The 19,944-nt window shown below is 41.4% G+C and overlaps 1 protein-coding gene across 1 annotated transcript in view; it reads right to left on the bottom strand.

Moving 5' to 3' along the window:
• BNC2 (basonuclin 2) overlaps positions 1–19,944 on the bottom strand; it is a 329,648-nt gene that overhangs the window by 85,686 nt on the left and 224,018 nt on the right. The gene's annotated exons all lie outside the window — the stretch shown is intronic.

Genomic DNA, 19,944 nt, shown 5'->3' on the forward strand with positions numbered 1-19,944 from the left:
TTCTTTAATTCTTAGATGGAAACTGAAATATCAGTATCTTTAATTTTTCTTTAGGGATAGGTCTGTGAATTTGGAAGCACATCTGAAAGTCAAGTTTGCATGGAGATATCAGTGCCTGCTGCTATCATGCTCAAAAAGTAAAATTGTAACTTACTTTAGGAAATTGTATACACAAAAAGAATAACTTCAAAATTTTGTTGGCTACCTTTCAGCAAAAGCAAACAAACAAAGCCACTAAAATTGTCATAAAACATATGGCGCAAACCATGAGTGTGTTTATTTTTATCAGTCAATATTATTTACCATGTAAGCAGGTCAGAACTAATGCTTCAAGGATTATACACAACAGTGTATTCTTTTCAGTTCCACACACTGAGTCCATCCAGCAGAAGCAGAAGTTCCCTGTTTTCCTTCATAGAAAATGCAGTACTATTTGGGTTTTTTTAATTCGTTATAAATTCTTGAATGACACAAAGGACAAGCTGCTAATAGCAATAAAAAGTCAGGATACTAGGAAGGAAGGCTGTTTTCTAAACATGCCAAAGTTTGTTGGAAATTTAACATTCAAGGACTCTTCCCTTCTCTCTATTTGATCCCTAGCTGTACTGTGTTCCTCACATTACCTCAGTTTTTCAAGTATTAACAAGTACTTCAAACACTTTTGCAAGCGTCCTCCTCTTTTGCACGAAGGGTATTTGGTAAATTATGTCCACATGTTTCAAAGGGAACAGAAATATGTACCTTAGTTTGTATGTACAACAAAATCAGCCTGGCAGGCTGGTCAAAGTCCTGGCTCCCTGTGCAGCCAGAGTCAAAGAGCTGTGCTCTAGGGTGGCTGGGTGGGTGCAGGCCACCTACTCCACAAAACTCCTGCTTGGGGCAGGAAAGAAAGACAGCAGCAATACGGACCAAAGAAGTTAAGATCTTCCTTTAGTGAGGCTCTGGTCAACCTGGACATTGACAAAACTGACTTGAAGGCCTCATTATGAGAATCTGAGTCTCCATTTGTAAAATATGCCATAAATGATCCATGATCTGGTTTTGAGAGATGTGATAAATGTCTGTGCAGAGACAAACGGACTCGACCCCAGTGAAAACAGTTAACAATATACCAAGAATCTTTAGAAGCCTACAATTTTTAATTGAAACATACTTTCTTGTACAGTTCTCACAACCTACTATTCATCTCTTTTTAACTAAAGGGCAATGCTTACAGGAAGAGAACTGTTGTGTGACCTCAGCTGACCTACATTCATTGAGACCCCAATTCAGAAAAATACACAAGTATACGATTAACATTAAACATGTGAACAGATCTTTGTTGAAGTCAAGGGTATTAATTGTTTAAAGTTGGGTAGGTGCTTACATACCTTAGTGAATCAGCAACCACTTTCTGACAGCAACTGAGCAGTTCTCTGGGTAACAAATTAAGTTTGGCTCCCTATGCCTTTACGTCTCTAGTGTCCAGTAAGCTGAGACACTTTTGGTTTTCATCTTCTTAACCTCTTTCCACCCTGCTTCTCTACTTCTCTACTATGTTTTCTTTGGTGCTTCAAAAGGGATGCATTACTTTTTCTTCAGAGTAGAACTCCCAGTGTCTCTCTCTACTACCCAGCCACATGCACGAAGCATATAGAGACTATCTATATTTTCAGCACTTTCCTTCTCATCTCTTAGTTACAGAAAGCGTTGTTATACAAGTCCGGTTCATTTGAATAGCCAGATAAAAACAAACAAACAAAGAAAGAAAGACTTTCCTAAAGTGCAGTAGCTGCTGAAATTCCAATACAATTATCTTGTATGAACTGAGGGTAAACACTCTGCCAAAGTGGAAGTGAGTATCTTCGTAAGGGACTTACAGAGTACTACAGCATAAAGCAGACTGGTGATGGGGGAAAGTCTTACAGCTGCACACCTAAAGTCTGGTATTCATAATACCTAAATTCATACGGTATTACTGAAGATATTATTCTGGCATAGGAGTATATGTAAAATTTCATTTCAAATTTTCAGTTTGAAGCACTTCTGAAGCACCTCAAACTGGATTCAATCAAAGTTCTCATGTGCTTCAAAGCCTATAAAACTTTATATTGCATTGGCATTTCTATCCTGCTCTAAACAAATCTCAACATCAATATAACAAGCAGTTCCATACTAAGGTGTTACATTTTCATTGAACTATTTTATCCTGCAGGTTACTATTCACCAAAAAAAAACCCACATAAACAAACAAACAAAAAACATGTATTTTTTACTTTTTCCGTAGTTCCAGAAAAAGTGTATAGCTCAGGTTACTTATTCACAGTGTTTCCATGACCCTATGTGAGAGGTATCTCACATAGAGAATCTCACAGAGATTCTCTTCCAACTACCAGAAAAACCTTCCATTTAATAACTGTTGTAGGCTAGTATTAGTACTACATGTAAGAATACTGCACTACAACATGGTAATAAAATTGGCAAATTGAAATATATACAGGGTTACAGGACAGTTCAGTTCATAACACATTAAGTTCCAGGCTTTGAGAAGACATACAACTAGGCATTATGGGAAATTTACTCTTTAAGATTCCACTTAAGCTCATCTGGTACAATCAACTTGCTAGCAGTATGTGGCTGGAGGAACACAGGCTTCTCAAGCCACAGCCTCCAAATGAAGGCTGGAAGTGACCAGTGCAGAGATCATAGAATCACAGAGTCATAGAATCAGCCAGGTTGGAAAGGACCTCTGAGATCATCAAGTCCAACCCTCGATCCACTACTGCCGTGGTTATTAGATGGCTGCCATTCTGTCTCTGGAGCACCCCACTTCTGCTGGTCAGTTGCTCTATAAGAGCTTCTTACATTCTGTAACACCCAGGTTTTCTGCAGCCCCAGAACAAGCACAGTTGTGTGAGCAATCTGCTACAGACATTATTAATTCCCCATCCTTTTTCTCCCAAGAAACGTATCTCTGTCTTCAGCTCTGGCAGAAAATGGATGTCATGAGTCTTATATCCATTACCTCACAACTCTTTGAGCCTACATAGAAGAGAGATCTGTTTTGTATTCTCTAGTACTGTTTGAAATACTCCTATCAAGACGAAATCAGCTCCCATGTGGAAAACAACTAAATTTGTACCAGTTAAATTCTTTAAACCCAAATTTATTTTTATTTTATGAAATTCTTTCTAAGAGATGGGTTGTGCAAAAGCATTTTTGTGGATTGCAACATTACATAGCATATTTCATTATATATATTTATATTTAATATATAAGTATAACAATATAACATTTATTTAAAGTTTATGTACGCAGGAACATTACTGCAGAACAGCCAACTCTTGCAATTTTATCAAAAATCTCTTCATATGGCAAGGTGGTGGTTTTTTGTTTTGTTTTTTTTTGTTTTCTTTTGTTCTGGTGGGGGGTTTTTTGTTGGTTTTTGTTTTTGTTTTTACTGTATCTGCTTCCTGGCGTTCCTGTATTGATTTCCTTTTCTATCCAAAGAAGTTTTCTTCTTCTTCTTCTGCCTTTTTTTTTTTTTTTTTTTTAAGTTTCAAAATAGGAAGAAGCTTGAAAATAAAAATCTAACTTTCTCTGGTATAAAATGTAAATAAATAAATAAAATTAGTAAATCTAACATTTTAAACCAATTCCCTAATTTTCAGAATCTGAATTTATGACCTTCTAAGGTTTGAGGTTACTAATACTGAAATAGTTAATATTATTATGTTGACTTTCTGTAGTGACAATTCTTTCCTGAACCATTCACCAAGCATTCATTCAGCTATAAATTTAGCTAACTGAACAGAGCAAATTTTCCCAGGTATTGCCCTAGCTATTTCCAAATAGTCTGAGAGCTTTTAATGGAAAGCCTGGTGCAACATAAGCTAGATTTCAAGCAACCTGATGAGTGGGTTTATTTCTTCTATTCCTATTTGACAGCACCATATGTGAACTTGGATACAAGTTAAAGACATCCAATATCCCGACTGCATGGATAAAAATGTAATTACATTAACTCTATTACCATATCTGCATCCCTATGCAAGTGATACAGATACACACAAATTCCAGGAAGCTGATATATACCAGGCTAGCAGTCTTAAAAGTCTATCTGTCCTACAAGTGACTTCCTTCTGCAGGATGACTGTCAGTCTGTAACACAGGTTTCCACACCCTTTCTCCACACCCTTTCCCCACACCCTTTCCAGCAGATGAAAAATATAAGACTTGAGGGTGCAATTATGGCAAGATTCATCATGAAGAATCCACCAAGACTGGATATAAAAAGACATACTTTCCCCTACTACAAAAGGTAAAAATTAACTAATAAAGCAAATCCTTCCCCTTCCATTTGCAAAAAAATTATTAAAAAATATTTACTGAAATTACTGTTACAGTGGTGGTGACGTTTCAGAATTTGACTAAAGAATAATCATAATTACACATTCTATTTCATTAGAGGATCTCAAAGCACTTCATAAACATTAATTAACAACATTCAAGTATTAATTGGGATGATTAGAACATTTTGTAAAAGCCATAGGGGAGGAGAAAAATCAAGCTGAAGCACAAAGGACTCATGCAGCAAGTTAATATATTAGAGCCAGTAGAATAATACATATTTCCTGGCTTCGAGTTAAGTATTCAAAATGCTAGGACGCGGTGCAAAATGACAAGCAAATCGTAGAAGATATTTCAGCATAGGAAAGAAAAGTAAATTTCTTAATTAAAATATTGGAGTTCATCCTCATTAGAATCAAAATGTACCTTGATAAGTAAAAGGGGGTTGTCTGTCTACATTCAATGCTGTCCTCTTACTGCCTAGAAGGCAACAGTAAGTGTTAATGACATTTACCCCTCCTAATAAGAGTCACTCACACTTCACTGTTATTCCTTGTTATTGCTCAGGACAGGCACGAGTGCCTCATTGAAAGATCAGTGCTGCAAGGGAAAAAAGTCCCCATGAGATCCCTTGGACGTCAGGAAAAGCAGTAAATCAACTGATGCTGGACAGATGACAAGTTTGATTCTCTGTGGCTCTTCTTGATTTCTAAGTGTCTGTGGGCCTTAATTTCGTAAGTGCCTGAAGTCAAAGCTGACACACAATCAAAACCGCACCTAAACTCAAAGCAAGAGGTTTCTAAACTGGGGGAAAGTCTTAAATCCATTAAAGTGTCATGGTCCGGACTCCATACTCTTTAATTGAGGTAACCTTCATTGATGTGTAGCTGAGTGGTTAACATCAAAATACTATCACCTCCAGGACCATGCTTTGAATTCAGCCTGAGGTTCTCTATGAAGAGAGTAGTCTGTAAAAAGCAGAACTTCTAATCTCCAAGCTGTGTTTTGTGAGAAGAATGATGCTAATTCTTCAGATTCTTGGCACAACTCACTCCACAGAAACACACATATTTCCCTTTGATCAATAGCTTTATGTCCTTTTGTTTTCTTTATTTTATAACAGGTCACTGTAGTTATTTCAAGAAAATTGAGGTGGACAGTAACCCCAAGATCCTGTTCTCAACTCAGTGGTCAAATTTCTTTGACATAGTGCAGCATGTGTTCTGGTACAGGCTTCAACATGGCATTGTCAGCAAGAAAAGTGATTTTCCAGGCTAGGCAGAAAGCCCTTCTCTCCCTTCCCCTCATCCACACAGAATCCGTCTCAAAATCAGAAAAAAACTTGTCACAGACACACACACTCATGTTCTATTAGAAATACAAATACAATTAGATTGTCAAAGTATGTGCATATATATACATATGAATATACATATATACAGATACACACACATATATACATATGGAATGCATATATATATCAAGGAAAAAGTTCTGTGATCATAAATAGTTAATAGAAATTCAACCACATTCTGAAGCAAGAAAGCTGGAAATAGTTTCCTCCTTGGCTTACCTGCCAAGACCCAAGTTCAGGGCTCTGTTTCTCCTGAAACGTTTGATGGCATCACTCACACCTAAAACAGCCTAGGGAGTGAACTGTTCCTCCCACCTCCTTCATTCTCCACTCTGCTTTAGGCGTTTGTGATTTCTATCACAAGAGAGACACAGGACGATGAACTCAAGCCTTGGCAGGTGAAGAGATTTTCAGCTCCATTTTAAAAAGCAAGAGCACACTGTCAGGGCACACGCATGACAGACTATCAGTAACAGCCACTGCCATGCTCTGCAGCCTAGTAGCTGTGCCCAGCTGTGTGAAACTACATCAGTGGAACCATGGCTTCTCACCCCAGGTACTATAAACAATCAGTATATATTCCAGGTAGGACAAACACACCTACACAAAAGTGTCCGTCTCTCTGTTTTGTTTTGGTTTGGGTTTTTTTGTTTGGTTTGGTTTTGGTTTTGTGTTTTTTTTACTTTGACGGTCAAAAATATTTGCCATTAAAAGGCTATATTTGTATTTCTGAGCAATGTGAAGCATTACAGCTATAAATGCTATTTCATAGTAGTCACTAACAACTAGCATCATGTATAGCGCTGTACATATCAGAGGTTATACAGCCCTCTGCTTCATTACCCTCGCAAGATGCAAGACACAGAGCAGCAATAGCACAGCTCTCCAGCTGCACATATTCTGGAAAACCAAATGATCTCTGCATGTTATGGAGACATCTGTTGTTACATAAATTGTCCTGGTGGCATTCAGAAGTGTCATCAAACTCTCTGGACTTTATTTTTATTCTTGTCCTGTTCAAGTGTGAACAGTCATGATAAATACAGTCATGTAGCACCAGTGTGATCAGTATTGTTTCTATTAGAGGCGTGGCATCAAAAGCAGCAGGTAAGTCAGATGTCAGGCAAGTTGGTGAAGATACAGAGAAAATTTGAAAGTACTTCACACTGTAGAACAAGTGGCACTGACTGCTTTGCTCAAACATACAACAATGCTACCCTCTGTTCAGCAGTTGTGTTTTGTTTCCTATTTCCCTCATCATGGCCAAAGGTTTATCTGAGCTTTTTGCACCCTCTGTTTAGAGTAGATATAGGACAGTCACTCCTAGCTTAGTACAGCTAAGATGAATACAGAAGAGGAAGGGGCATAGCAGAGAATCTCTGTTCCACAGAAGTGCAGGAGAGTCACACTATACCGACACACATGGGTGAAGAGAAACAACTTAAAAGACTAGCATGCAGTGATGCCATAGGATGAACAAAAAACTCAGGAGATGGACACATCATCTAACAGATCCTTTTCATCTTTTTGTGCTAAATAGGCAAAATCAGAGAAGGAGGGGAAGTTGAAACTACAGTGAGGTTGAAGCAGGGAAGATAAGCAAGTAAAAAAGTGGTGGGGGGCGGGGAATGGGAGGCAGTGACAACAGAATAAGTAAGTTGAAGTGGAGAGGAAGGAGGGAGCAGACAGGCAAAAAGAACAAGAAACAGGCAGAGAACATACAAAAGATACACATTTAAATCCCATGTGGACTGCAGGAGTAGAAGTCTGGATAAATGTTACCCAGCTTCGAGCCTTGGTTGCTCTGTGGAAAAACAACATCAGAACTAAAGAACACATATGAGTGTTAACAACAACTACAAAAGGGAAAAGAAAACACAAGACATAATTGTATCTAACAAAGCTGAAAAAAGTGTATAAAACTGTAAAAGGGTAACTTTCTTCCTTATCAAGTAATTAAATGTGGGTGGTAGCTATTATAGGAAATATGATCTTTCACGCATGTGAAAGATTTAGGTTGCACTTTAGCTTTGTTAAAATCTTTACCAGATAAACTTTTTAACCTTTATGTGTATCAGTCTTACTACAGATAAAAAGGGCATAATACTCCCAAAGACGTGGAAAGACTTAAGTGACTGCTTCTTAAAATGCATGGAAATCCTCCAGTGGTCACAGCTAAACAAGTGCCAAGTATTAATTAAGATATTGACAAAGAGACCAATGAAGAATGAGAAGCAATATCTATTAAATAAATACACAACCTTCACATACAAAATCAATTTTTATTTATTTATGGTGCTAAACCGTCAACAAACTTTTGTTGGGTTTTTTTCATAATTCGATTGCCTATTTCTCTTAATTTTCTTTATCACAAATAATATAGCATACCAATCCTTTAAATGTGTTCTTGCTGTGAAAGACAAAATCAATAAATCAACTGATGGCACTTGGGAGAAAAAAAAAAACTGACAGAAACTTCACATGACTCATGATCATAGATAGCAAACTACACTGAACTTAACATACGATATCAACACTACAACAACCTGACACCACACGTCTACCCTGGAAAAGCTGTTATCAGAGCAGCTGTTTGTTTTCTTTCTAATGTTCTTTATGTTTAAGCAATGAAAGCTGTATGACAGGCTGTTTAATAAAACAGTCCTTGCACTTTGGTTCTATAGCAAAAGTTCAAACATCTTTAAAGGCAAATGATTTCAGACAGGAAAGCTAAGACTCTAAAGTCTCTAAAGGAGGTCAGACAACAATAGAACCCATCCTTTTCTGAAATTCTCAACAGACAAGTCAATGGTGGGCAGTATTTCATTTCAGAACAGTAAAGCAATTTCCATCTCTGCATATGGCTAATATTCCACCTGCTTAGAAAGTGAGGTGTTGCAGGATTACTCCAAGAGCAAACAGAAAAGAAATCAATAACAGTATTATTAAAGATGTTCAAATTTCTTTCTCTGGTCTCTTTCCAAATCTCTTGACTTAATCTGAATGTGAGAATGGTGTGCATGAACAAACTAATTTTGGTAAATTAGGGCAGCAAACAAATTTCTTATTCCACCAAGAGCAACTATGTTTTACAAAAATTTGAGAAATTCCCAGTCAAATATAACATCAATATATATAACCACGTAATTGGGCTATGCATACAACTAATTTTTCTTTTAAAATCTCAGAACTGAATTATTTAAACTGCACTCTGAATTTCACAATTTGAATGAGTTTGGTTTAGTTAATGGGATGTTGTTTTTTGAACAAATGTTTAAATCTACCACCCCACATCCTCCCTGTCCATGCATACCTTCTGAGAGTATGCCTTCTCAGCTGACTTCTTGCTCAACAGTTGTTTTAGCCCTACAGAACAAGCACAGCAATGGGAGAATAAACCAGTTTTTGCAAAGCAGAAAATGTTATCTAATAATTTTGAATTTCATCATCTTTCACCAATGATTTTGCCATGTAAAAGACCTTCATTTAGGATTAGTGATTCCCCATGCACTGTCCAACGTACAAATTTTTGTGAGTGAGCCTCCTTTTGGACCTATAAAATACCCATACTCTTCCAGCTGGATTTAGTTTTGATTTTGTTCTGTGTTATTTATTTTTTGTAATTTCTCATAGCTGTGAATGGCACCAGAGAGTCTGGCAGCCAAGATGTTGCCTATGAGCTACTATTATCTACTTTTTTCAAGGGAATGATGATAAAAACAGGAATCCTAGCTCTAGATCCTTCTCCTGATTCTACCAATGTTCTGTTCTGTGCCTCTGCTTCCCTCTTTGCACTGTAAAGATAATATTTATTTTCCTCTTTTACACTAAGGGAGTACAAAACAGTTTTGATCACAGAACAGTTGAAAAAGTGTTGAGCTGTTACTCAGAACACTGAATCATTATTTGTGAAGAGTCAGTTTATGGCCGTTAAGTTATAATCACATGTCCTGTCTTCTGCAGCTGGACCAGTGTAAAAGCTGAATGCCCCAGCTGTTCACTTCTAGTGGCATAATCGCTCTCTAGCCCTTTCCTATCAGAATAGTCAGGACTAACTTACACATGTTTAGGAGGAGGATTTTTCTAACCCGGTTTGTTTAGAGAGAACCTGGCTAGGGAGCAATTACAAATGTAGCTACACTAGCAAATGGGTGGGGTAAAGTATTCTCCAGTGCTGAGCAGATGAGAACAGCTGGCAAAGTTACCTCTTCACTCAGCTCAGCTGGAATTAAACCAGGACTGGAGACTCACGGTTGAGCTGTTCTTTACAGCAAAAGTAATGTCACCCAAATCAATGGAGCCACTAATCACATACTTCTCTTTGAGTAGCATGTGCAGAATCTGACCCAAAACAGCTGCTGTTTTTGACAAAAATAATCTCTTATCATGTAAAATTGCTGTATTAGTTGTTCCCAAAAGAGGAAACTACAGGGTCACTAACAGCTCCACACCAAATACAGTAACTTAAGTGCTGAAAAAGAAGCCTAAAAACTGAAGCACTCTGAATGCCTATGGAGCACACACAGTCCAGAATCTTCCCCCCTATGCAGTGAAGTTTTTTTGAGAATCACTCCTAAAGATTGAGAGAACAACTCCTCCTCTAAAACATTAATCCTGTGAGCAGTCCGATGACACTGTTGACCAAACTGTCACTCAGTGACATTCCAGAGATAGGTATCTATTCACCAGAAACTAGGTTTACTGCACAGAGGTCAGAGAAGCTTGCCAGGTCTTAATGCCTTTCAGCCATTACTGGCAATGTTGTGACTGTGCCCAAATGTGAAAGGCGTTGTTATCATATTACCTCTCTTGGCTTCAGGCTTCCTTGACTTCCTGTGCTCCATTAAGACATCCACTGAATGAAGCCATAAATACTGCATTTTTCTCTGCCCACTGCTTTTTAATTTGCTATTTAGAAATATTATTAGTCAAAGTGAGGGTATTATAAATAATCCCACCCACCATGCAGCACTAATACACAACCAGAGAGAGGTGCTGTTTCCCTCTTGTTTCTCCAGTGGACGAATAGTGAGGTTTTTCTCAAAAGCTACCGGGAAAAAGTTGTGGCATTTTCGGGGGGGGGGGGTTAGGGGGAAAGAAGGGTTTCATTATGCATCTTGAACAGAACAGAAAACACTAAAGTAATTGATTTGGAGTGGATATATACATAATATACATGATTTTGTAAAGTTACAAGTGTAAAATATTATTTTTATTAGATTAGAAACAAACAAGCTAGTTTACTGCTTAATGTTTCTCTAACTACACTATAATAGCAAATCTTTTCCTACAGATATGTACTTCTGTATTTCACGTACAATAAGTATGTAATCATCATCATGGCTAGGCTTTGTGAATGAAGATTTGGGAAGGGCTCTACCCACATTCGCTACAAGTGCACTGGTGGCTAAAAAGGCCAATAGGAGATAGACAAGTCCGGTTGCAAAAGGCACAGCAGAAAGACTCCTTAGGTGGTAAATTCTGCAAGGCACGATTCTTTCTGCATTGTCTTTTCTCCTCCAGAGTGATCCTGCGTGTGTCCTCAAAGGCATCAGTAGTATTATACATAGTGTGTCTCCAGGCCTCCCGATTGGAGGCCAGAGTAGACCAGTTATGATGATCAATATGGCCAAGGCTGAGATGTTGTTTCAGGGAGTCCTTGTATCTTCTCTTCGGGGCTCCTCTCTTTGGCAGCCGATGGCAAGTTCACCATAAAGCAAGATCTTAGGGAGGCGGTGGTCCTTCATCCTTGAGATGTGTCCTGCCCATCGCAGCTGTGTTCTCAGCAACATGGCCTCAATACTTGTGATAGCTGCTTGTTCTAGAACAGACACATTAGTCACGTAATAAGTCCAGTGGATGTTTAGGATTGTACGGAGACAGTGTTGATGGAGGTGTTCTAGGAGTCGCAGGTGGTGGCAGTAGATGACCCATGAATCAGATCCATATAAAAGAGTAGACAGCACAATGGCTCTGTAAACACTGATCTTTGTGCTTTTCTTCAGGTGTTTATTTCGCCAAACTCTTTTATGGAGTTTTCCGAAAGCACTACATGCCTTTGCTAACCTGTTGTCTATCTCTCCATCGATCTTACCATCTGAGGAGATGATCCTACCTCAGCAGTAATTAAACTGTTGGACTGATTTGAGCTCTGGTTCACCAGTGGTGATATGGGGATGACGAAGACTTCCTGAGGTGCAGGCTGATAGAGAACTTCTGTCTTCTTTAAGCTGACTTCCAGCCCAAAAAGCTCAACAGCCTCTGCAAAGCAGGATGTTAAACACTGCAGAGCTGCTTCTGTGTGGGCAATGAGGGCATCGTCGTCAGTGTAATGCAGCTCCCAGACAAGATGGTTTAAGGTCTTAGTGTGGGCCTTCAGTCGCCTTACATTGAATAGGCTTCCATTGATACAATATTGGATGTAGATACCGTTTTCTTCATCAAGGTCTGTCGTGGCCCTTTGGAGCATCATGCTGAAGAAGACTGTGAATAGAGTTGGTGTGAGAACGCAGCCTTGTTTCACACTATTGGTTATTAGAAAGGGCTCAGAAAGTGCATTGCCATATCTGACTCAGCTGCGCTGATCCTCATGACGATCATTTTAAGGAACTTGGGGGGACATCCTAAACATTCCAAAATCTGCCACAGACCTTTTCTGCTCACAGTATCGAAAGCTTTGGTGAGATCAACAAAGGTTGCATAGAGACCTTTGTTCTGTTCCCTACACTTCTCTTGCAGTTGTCTGAGAACAAATACCATGTCTGTGGTACTCCTGTTGGCTCTGAAACCACACTGGCTTTCAGGTAGAATTCCTTCTGCTATAGTGGGTATTAGTCTGTTGAAAAGTATTCTTGCCAGGATTTTGCCAGCAATGGAGAGCAGAGTAATACCTCGGTAATTTGAACAGTCTGATTTAACTCCTTTCTTCTTATACAAGGTGATGATGACTGCATCACGAAGGTCTGATGGTAGTTCACCTAGTTCAACAGCACACCACAAATTCGTGAAATTTAGCATGGAGTGCTTGGCCCCCATGTTTCCAGGCTTCAGGTGGAATTCCATCAACCCCAGCTGCCTTGCCGATTTTCACCTGCTGTATGGCCTTGAGGGTTTCTCCTAAACTGGGGGCAATATCCAATTCATTCTTCACCGACTGCTGTGTAATGCACTGAATTGCTGAGTCTTGCACTACACGGCTAGTACTGAAAAGAGTCTGAAAGTGTTCAGACCAATGATTCAGAATGGAGGTTTTATCTGTCAGAAGCGTTTGACCATCAGCGCTGAGTAGAGGGCTTTGGACCTGCTATGTAGGCCTGTATTCTGTTTTCAAGGCCTTACAGAATCCTCTGTAATCACCCGTAACTGTGCATAATTGAATTTTTTTCAGCTAGATTGATCCACCACTTGTTCTGGATGTCACGGAGTTTCTGTTGGAGGTTGCTGCATGCAAGATGAATGGCTGCTTTTCTTACACAAGATGGCTGTGCAAGGTGTGCTTGGTGAGCAGTTCTCTTCTTCCTCAACAATACCTGGATCTCTTGATTGTTTTCATCAAACCAGTCCTTGTTCTTCTTGCAGGAGAACCCTAAGGATTCTTCGGAGGACTGCAGGATACTGTTTTTAATATGGTGCCACTTTAATAAAGTGTTTCACGAAGAGGGATCAATAGAACGATTTTTGAGCCGAATTTGAAGATTTGCTTGGAATCTCTCTCTCACTATGGCTGTTTGAAGATTGTTAACTTGGAGTCTCCTCCTTGGAATATCACCCCTTTTAGGTTTGAACTTAAGGTTGAAGTTAAGTTTACAGTGCATAAGTCGATGGTCTGTTTGACATTCTGCACTAGGCATCATGTGGGTATGATGGACATTGCAAACATCTCTCTGTCGCACCAAGACATAATCAATGAGGTGCCAATGCTTAGATCTAGGATGCATCCAGGTTGTCTTTAGACTATTTTTCTGCTGAAAGATAGTATTAGTGATGGTGAGCTGTTGCTCTGCACAGAGTTCTAGCAGAAGGTGTCCAATATCGTTGCAGTTTCCAACACCATGTTTGCCTAATATTCCTTTCCAGGCTTCAAAGTTCTTTCCTACTCTCGTGTTGAAATCACCGAGGATAATGATCTTATCATCTGCTGGAATCTTTTGGGTAAGGTGACACAGGTTGGTATAAAATTTATCTTTTTCGGCAGGGTCAGCTTGGAGAGTTGGGGCATATATACTAAAGAGGACAACATGTTGGTTGTTGTAGAGTGGAAGGCGTAAGGAGATAATGCGATCAGAATGACCTGTCAGCAGATTTTCAAGTTTAGGGACAACAGAGTTTTAATCATGAAGCCAACTCCTGAGAGATGCCTTTTGGTTCCGGGTTTACCTGACTAAAAGAGTGTATAACTGGCACCATGTTCTCTAAGGCTGCCTTCCTCATGGAGATGAACTTCACTGAGAGCAGCAATGTCAGTGTTGAGACGTGACAGTTCATGGGCAATTAGGGCAGAACGTCGCTCAGGATGTCCACTATCCACAGTATCAAGCACAGGTCTGATGATCCAGCATGCTAGTGTCAATTTGGGCACACCTTTGAAGGCAGGTGTGTGCTTTTGTCTCTTAAACTTTGTTTGACCGTATCAGAAGATGCCCGTTGGCCAACCGGTTAACCAACCGGGTGAAGGTGGAGGTGAGCTTTGGTTAGGTCACCTTTTCTAGGCCCCCCTCTGTGTGGAGCAAGCAGTGCTGTCCTTGAAAAAGGCTGCTTGGTCATTCAGGATGCTGCCGAAAGAGACTGTCATATCCGGGGTCAGTCTCAGGCGACCAATATCCTGAACTGCCTGCATGCAGGGTTGGGTCTGTGGCTTCCAATGCACCTTTCACCTGCCATTTCGACTCTCACCTGTCGCTACAGGGCTTTGCAAATGTGGATATCACCCTCAAGCCTGCGCAACAGAGTTTTTTAGGTGAGACACAGCATGCGCAGAACTGGACCCACCCTTTAATCCTAAGGTTCATCTGCCAGGGCCTAGCGAGATTGGACAGTGGCAGCGAGGTCCTCTGGACATAAGTATAAATAGAGTGTTTTTCTCTTAGATGGATGGCCTTACAGGGCTAAGCGAGCTCCATCTTCCCGGGTTTGGGATTAGAGTTGTCCTTCTCCTATGATGAGTGCCGGAAGGCTAGTGAGCCCATCCTGCCCATGGACACATTTTATCTGACCCTTCAGTTTTGACCTGTCTGGCATGGAAGACCCTGCTGAAGGCATGTACCATCACTAGCATAGCTCACAACCACATAGGGGCACACAAGCTACTTCCCCATTAAAACAGTTAGGGCAAGCCTTTCACTCCCTACTTTTCTCCCAGCCATCTATACTCGGACCCAAGGATATTCCCAGGGACATTCCCTTGCCCTGAGCACCCTTTCAGGATGCTATAGTTCCAAAGCAAACCGTTCCTGGGCAGTAGCCGCAGGTGAGCCAAAAGCAAACTGTTCCGGTCCCCTCACCCACCTGGGGCTCGGGTACCTCCCATGGCCCCAGCCCAGCCTAAACCCCTCAACCCCCCAGAAGAATCCCCTATCCACCCTGACCTTACCCTCTCCCCACTGTGTTACCACAGATCTTCCTTCTTCCTTCCTGCTTACCTGCGACACTCCAAAGAGGACTGCTCTGCCCGCCCTCCCGCCAGTCTGGGGACCCTACGGCCCGTCCATCTCCCTCCCCCTCCCCCAAATTGGACTGGCAAACCTCTGTGCACTCCGAAGTTCCTCCTCTCCTCTCCCTTGAGGGCGCAACCCCTGGCACTGCCGGGCAGTGTGGCGCAACCGCCAGGCAGTGTGGCGAAGTATGTAATATTTAATATACTGTTGTTGAATGTAGTAATGGTAAAATGGTAAAACTCATGCCTCAAGGGCTACAAGGGCTACAAGTTTTAGCCAGATACACTGAACTGTGACCTAATGGTGTAATATAGGCCTTTACATCATTTAGATGCATAGGTCACAATCTCACTCTGTATAAACATCCATATGTTGCATATATTGTGATCATTCCAAAAGACAATGAAAACAAAATCAATACAAGCATGATTCTACCACCTTTAAAACAAGAAAACTACTGGACATAGAATTACATTCCATGCTTGTAATCACAGAATCATAGAATCAACAAGGTTGGAAAAGATCTCCGAGATCATCAAGTCCAACCCTTGATCCAACACCACTGTGGTTACTAGACCATGGCACTAAGTGCCACATTCACTCTCATCTTAAAAATCTCCAGGGATGGTGAATCCACCACCTCCCTGGGAAGCTCATTCCAATGTCTGATTACTCCCTCTGTAAAAAATTTCTTCCTAATATACAACCTAAACCTCCCCCGGCACAGCTTAAAATCATGCCCTCTTGTCCTACTGCTGGCTGCCTAGGAGAAGAGACCGACACTCACCTAGCTACGACCTCCTTTCAGGGAGCTGTAGAGATGGGGTCTCCCCTGAGCCTCCTCTTCTGCAGGCTAAACAACCCCAGCTCCCTCAGCCTCTCCTCATAGGACTTGTGCTCCAGTCCCTTCACCAGCCTCGTTGCTCTTCTCTGGACCTGCTCCAGCACCTCAATATCCTTCCTGAACTGAGGGGCCTAGAACAGGACACAGTACTTCAGGTGTGGCCTCACCAGCGCTGAGTACAGGGGAAGAATCACTTCCCTGGTCCTGTTGGCCACACTGTTCCTGATCCAGGCCAGGATGCCATTGGCCTTCCTGGCCACCCGGGCACACTGCTGGCTCATGTTCAGCTTCTTGTCAATCCAAATTCTCAGGTCCCTTTCTGTCTGGCTCCTCTCCAGCCACTCTGTCCCCAGCCTGTAGCGCTGCAGGGGGTTGTTGTGGCCAAAGTGCAGGACCTGGCACCTGGCCTTGTTGAACCTCATCTGATTGGAATCAGACCATCTCTCCAGCTTGTCTGGGTCCCTCTGCAGAGCTCTCCTGCCTTCCAGCAGATCAACATGCTCCCCAGCTTGGTGTCATCTGCAAATTTGCTAATGGTGGACTCAACCTCCTCATCCAGATCATCGATAAAGATATTAAATAGAAGTGGGCTCAACACTGATCCCCAGGGGGACACTACTTGTGACCAGCTGCCAACTGGATGCAGCACCGTTCACCAGCACTCTCTGGGCCCGGCCCTCCAGCCAGTTCCTAACCCAGCACAGAGTGCCCCTGTCCAAGCCGTGGACTGCCAGTTTTTTCCAGGAGAATGCTGTGGGAGACGGTGTCAAAGGCTTTGCTGAAGTCCAGATAGACCACATCCACAGCCTTCCCCTCATCCACCAGGTGAGTCAGCTGATCACAAAAGGAGATCAGGTTGGTTAGACAGAACCTGCCCCTTCTAAGTCCATGCTGGCTGGGTCTGATCCCTTGTCCATCCTGTAGGTGTTGTGTGATTGCACTTAGGATGATCTGCTGCATAACCTTGCCAGGCACTGGGGTCAGGCTGACAGGCCTGTAGTTTCTGGGTCCTCCTTCAGACCCTTTTTGTGGATCGGTGTGACATTCGCCAACTTCCAATCATCTGGGACCTCCCCAGTGAGCCAGGACTGGTGGTAAATGATGGAGAGTGGCTTGGCAAGCTCTTCCACCAGCTCCCTCATCACCCTAGGATGGATCTTATCTGGTCCCATAGACTTGTGAGGATCCAAGTGGCTTAGCAAGTTGCTAACTGTTCCCTCCTGAATTACAGAGGGGCTATTCGGCTTCCTGTCTCTGTCTACCAGCTCCAGAGGCCAATTGTTCTGAGGACAACCTGTCTTACTGCTGAAAACTGAGGCAAAGAAGATGTTAGTCACCAAAGATGAGGAAAAGGCTGAGGTACTTATGTTCCCCCCCATGTCCAACAAAGAGTGGAGGTTTTCCTTGCCCCTCCTTTTGCTACTGTATTTGTAGAAGCACTTCTTGTGGCTAGCAGATGTGGCTAGATTGAGTTCAAATTGTGCCTTTGTCTCTCTAATTTTCTTTCTACATTAACTAAATATATTCCTAAACTCTTCGTGAGTAGCCAGCCCTTTTTTCCATAGCCAGTAAGCTCTCCTTTTTCCCCCAATTTCCTTCAAAATCTCCCTGTTCAGACAGACCAGTCATCTTCCCTGCCAGCTTGCCTTTCAGCACACTGGGACAGCCTGCTCCTGCGCGTTCAAGGCTTCCTCCTTGAAGCATGTCCATCCCTCCTGGACCCCATTGTTTTCAGGGGCTGTTTCCCCAGGTACCCTCTGAACCAGTCTTCTGAATAGGCCAAAATCTGCCCTCCAGAAGTCCAGCGTAGAGGTTTTATTGATGGCCCTCCTTGCATCCCTGAGTATTGAAACCTCTGTAATTTCATGGTCACTGAAAGGCCCCAGACAGCCTCCAACCACCACATCTCCCACCAAGCCCGTCTCTGTTTGTGAACAGCAGGTCTAGTGGGGCCCCATCCCTGGTAGGCTCATTTACCAGCTGGAGCAGGAAATTATCCTCTATACACTCTAGGAATCTCCTGGACTGCCTCTTCTCTGCCGTGTTGAGTTTCCAGCAGACATCCGGCAGGTTAAAGTCGCCCACAAGAACAAGGGCTGGCAATTTTGAGACATCTGCCAGCTGCTTGTAGAATAATTCATCACCCTCATCATCCTGGTTGGGTGGTCTGTAACAGACTCCCACCAGGATACCAGCATTGTTGGCCTTCTCCCTGATTCTGATCCACAGACACTCAACTTATCATTACTGACTTCAAGTTCTACAGAGCTAAGAGAGCCACATATAGAGCCACCCCTCCACCTCTCCTACCTGGCCTGTCCCTTCTGAAGAGCTCATAGCCACCCGTGGCAGCACTCCAGTCATGCGAGTCATCCCACCACGATTCTGTGATGGTGACTACAGCACAGCTTTCCCGCTGCACGATGGTTTCCAGTTCCTCTTGTTTGTTACCCACGCTGTGTGTATTGGTGTACATGCACTTCAGCTGGGCTGCTGATTTCACTTCTAACTCTGGCTTTCCACCCTCAGGGTCATCTCTGGATAGCCTGGTTTCAACCTCTTCCCCCTTCAAACCTAGGTTAAAGCCCTCCTGATCAGCCCTGACAACTTATGGGCTAGAGTTCTATTGCCCTTGCAAATATATAATTACGCCTAACTATTAATCACATTTAGTAAACAGCAGATTTCTAATGTTATCTCTTAGATATGATGTGGGTTTTTTCCATGTTTTCCTTTGCAAATCATATTTCTTCATCCCTCTTGATCAGTAGCATTCAGAATCTAGAAATCTAAAATACGATGCAATATGTATGTAATGCCATTACAGTACGTATTTCTGTAGATATCTCTCATAAATCTATCTTCATTATATATACCTAATATCTATAAATACACATAAACAAATATTTCTATCATATATACATAAATATCAACTGTATGAGTACCATGGATGCATACTTGCATGTAAATTTTAGACTGGTAATGGAAAAAAAGGATCCTGTTGCATTTGAACACGTGTAACCATTAACTTTTACAAAACAGACACCTGAGAGAATCCTAAAACAGTTAAAGAACTCCATTCAGTATATATCCTACCAAGAATAACAAGATCTCATTATTAAAGTAGTTCTCTTTTTAGTTCTCTTTTTCTAAAACTGTTCCACAATTTAGCGCACTTTTCTGTGAAAATCTGGGTATAGAGCATTTAAGAATATGAGCACAGAATGCAAAGACTTCCACAGAATCACATAAAGCTAATTTACTTCTTCACACAAAAGACACAAACCAAAGAGACAGAATTTCACAGATCAGGAATAAAGAATCCCATATTTTCTATGAAGTGCCAAGCACACTATTATTTCCTAAGAAACTAAAATTTTCAAAGTTTTTCAAGCATGTCCACTTCAATAACTGGATGACTTCTACACGATGCAGAGCTCCCACAAAGTCAGTAGCAATTAAGAGAATTCAGAAGTGTGTAGTATTAGATTATTAATCAGAAATAGTCTTACAAAATGTAATAAATCACTTTGGAACCCAAAAGACAATGAAATTCTTCAGATAAGTACCCATATATATTTATGACCATATTCTTAAAGCAAGCCCATCCAAGTTTTTGTTTACTTATTTTATGTTTTGTTTGTTTATCTATTTCAACCAATCTGCATGTAACACTTTATTTAAAGCTTCCTTTCTAACATGGCCTTATAAACAGGATTTTTCTGCTTATACATTACACTGTACAGATACTTTCCAATACTACC

This window comes from Pipra filicauda, unplaced genomic scaffold (genome assembly GCF_003945595.2).
Source record: "Pipra filicauda isolate LSUMZ 115617 unplaced genomic scaffold, ASM394559v2 scaffold362_size804934_pilon, whole genome shotgun sequence".
NCBI lineage: Eukaryota > Metazoa > Chordata > Aves > Passeriformes > Pipridae > Pipra > Pipra filicauda.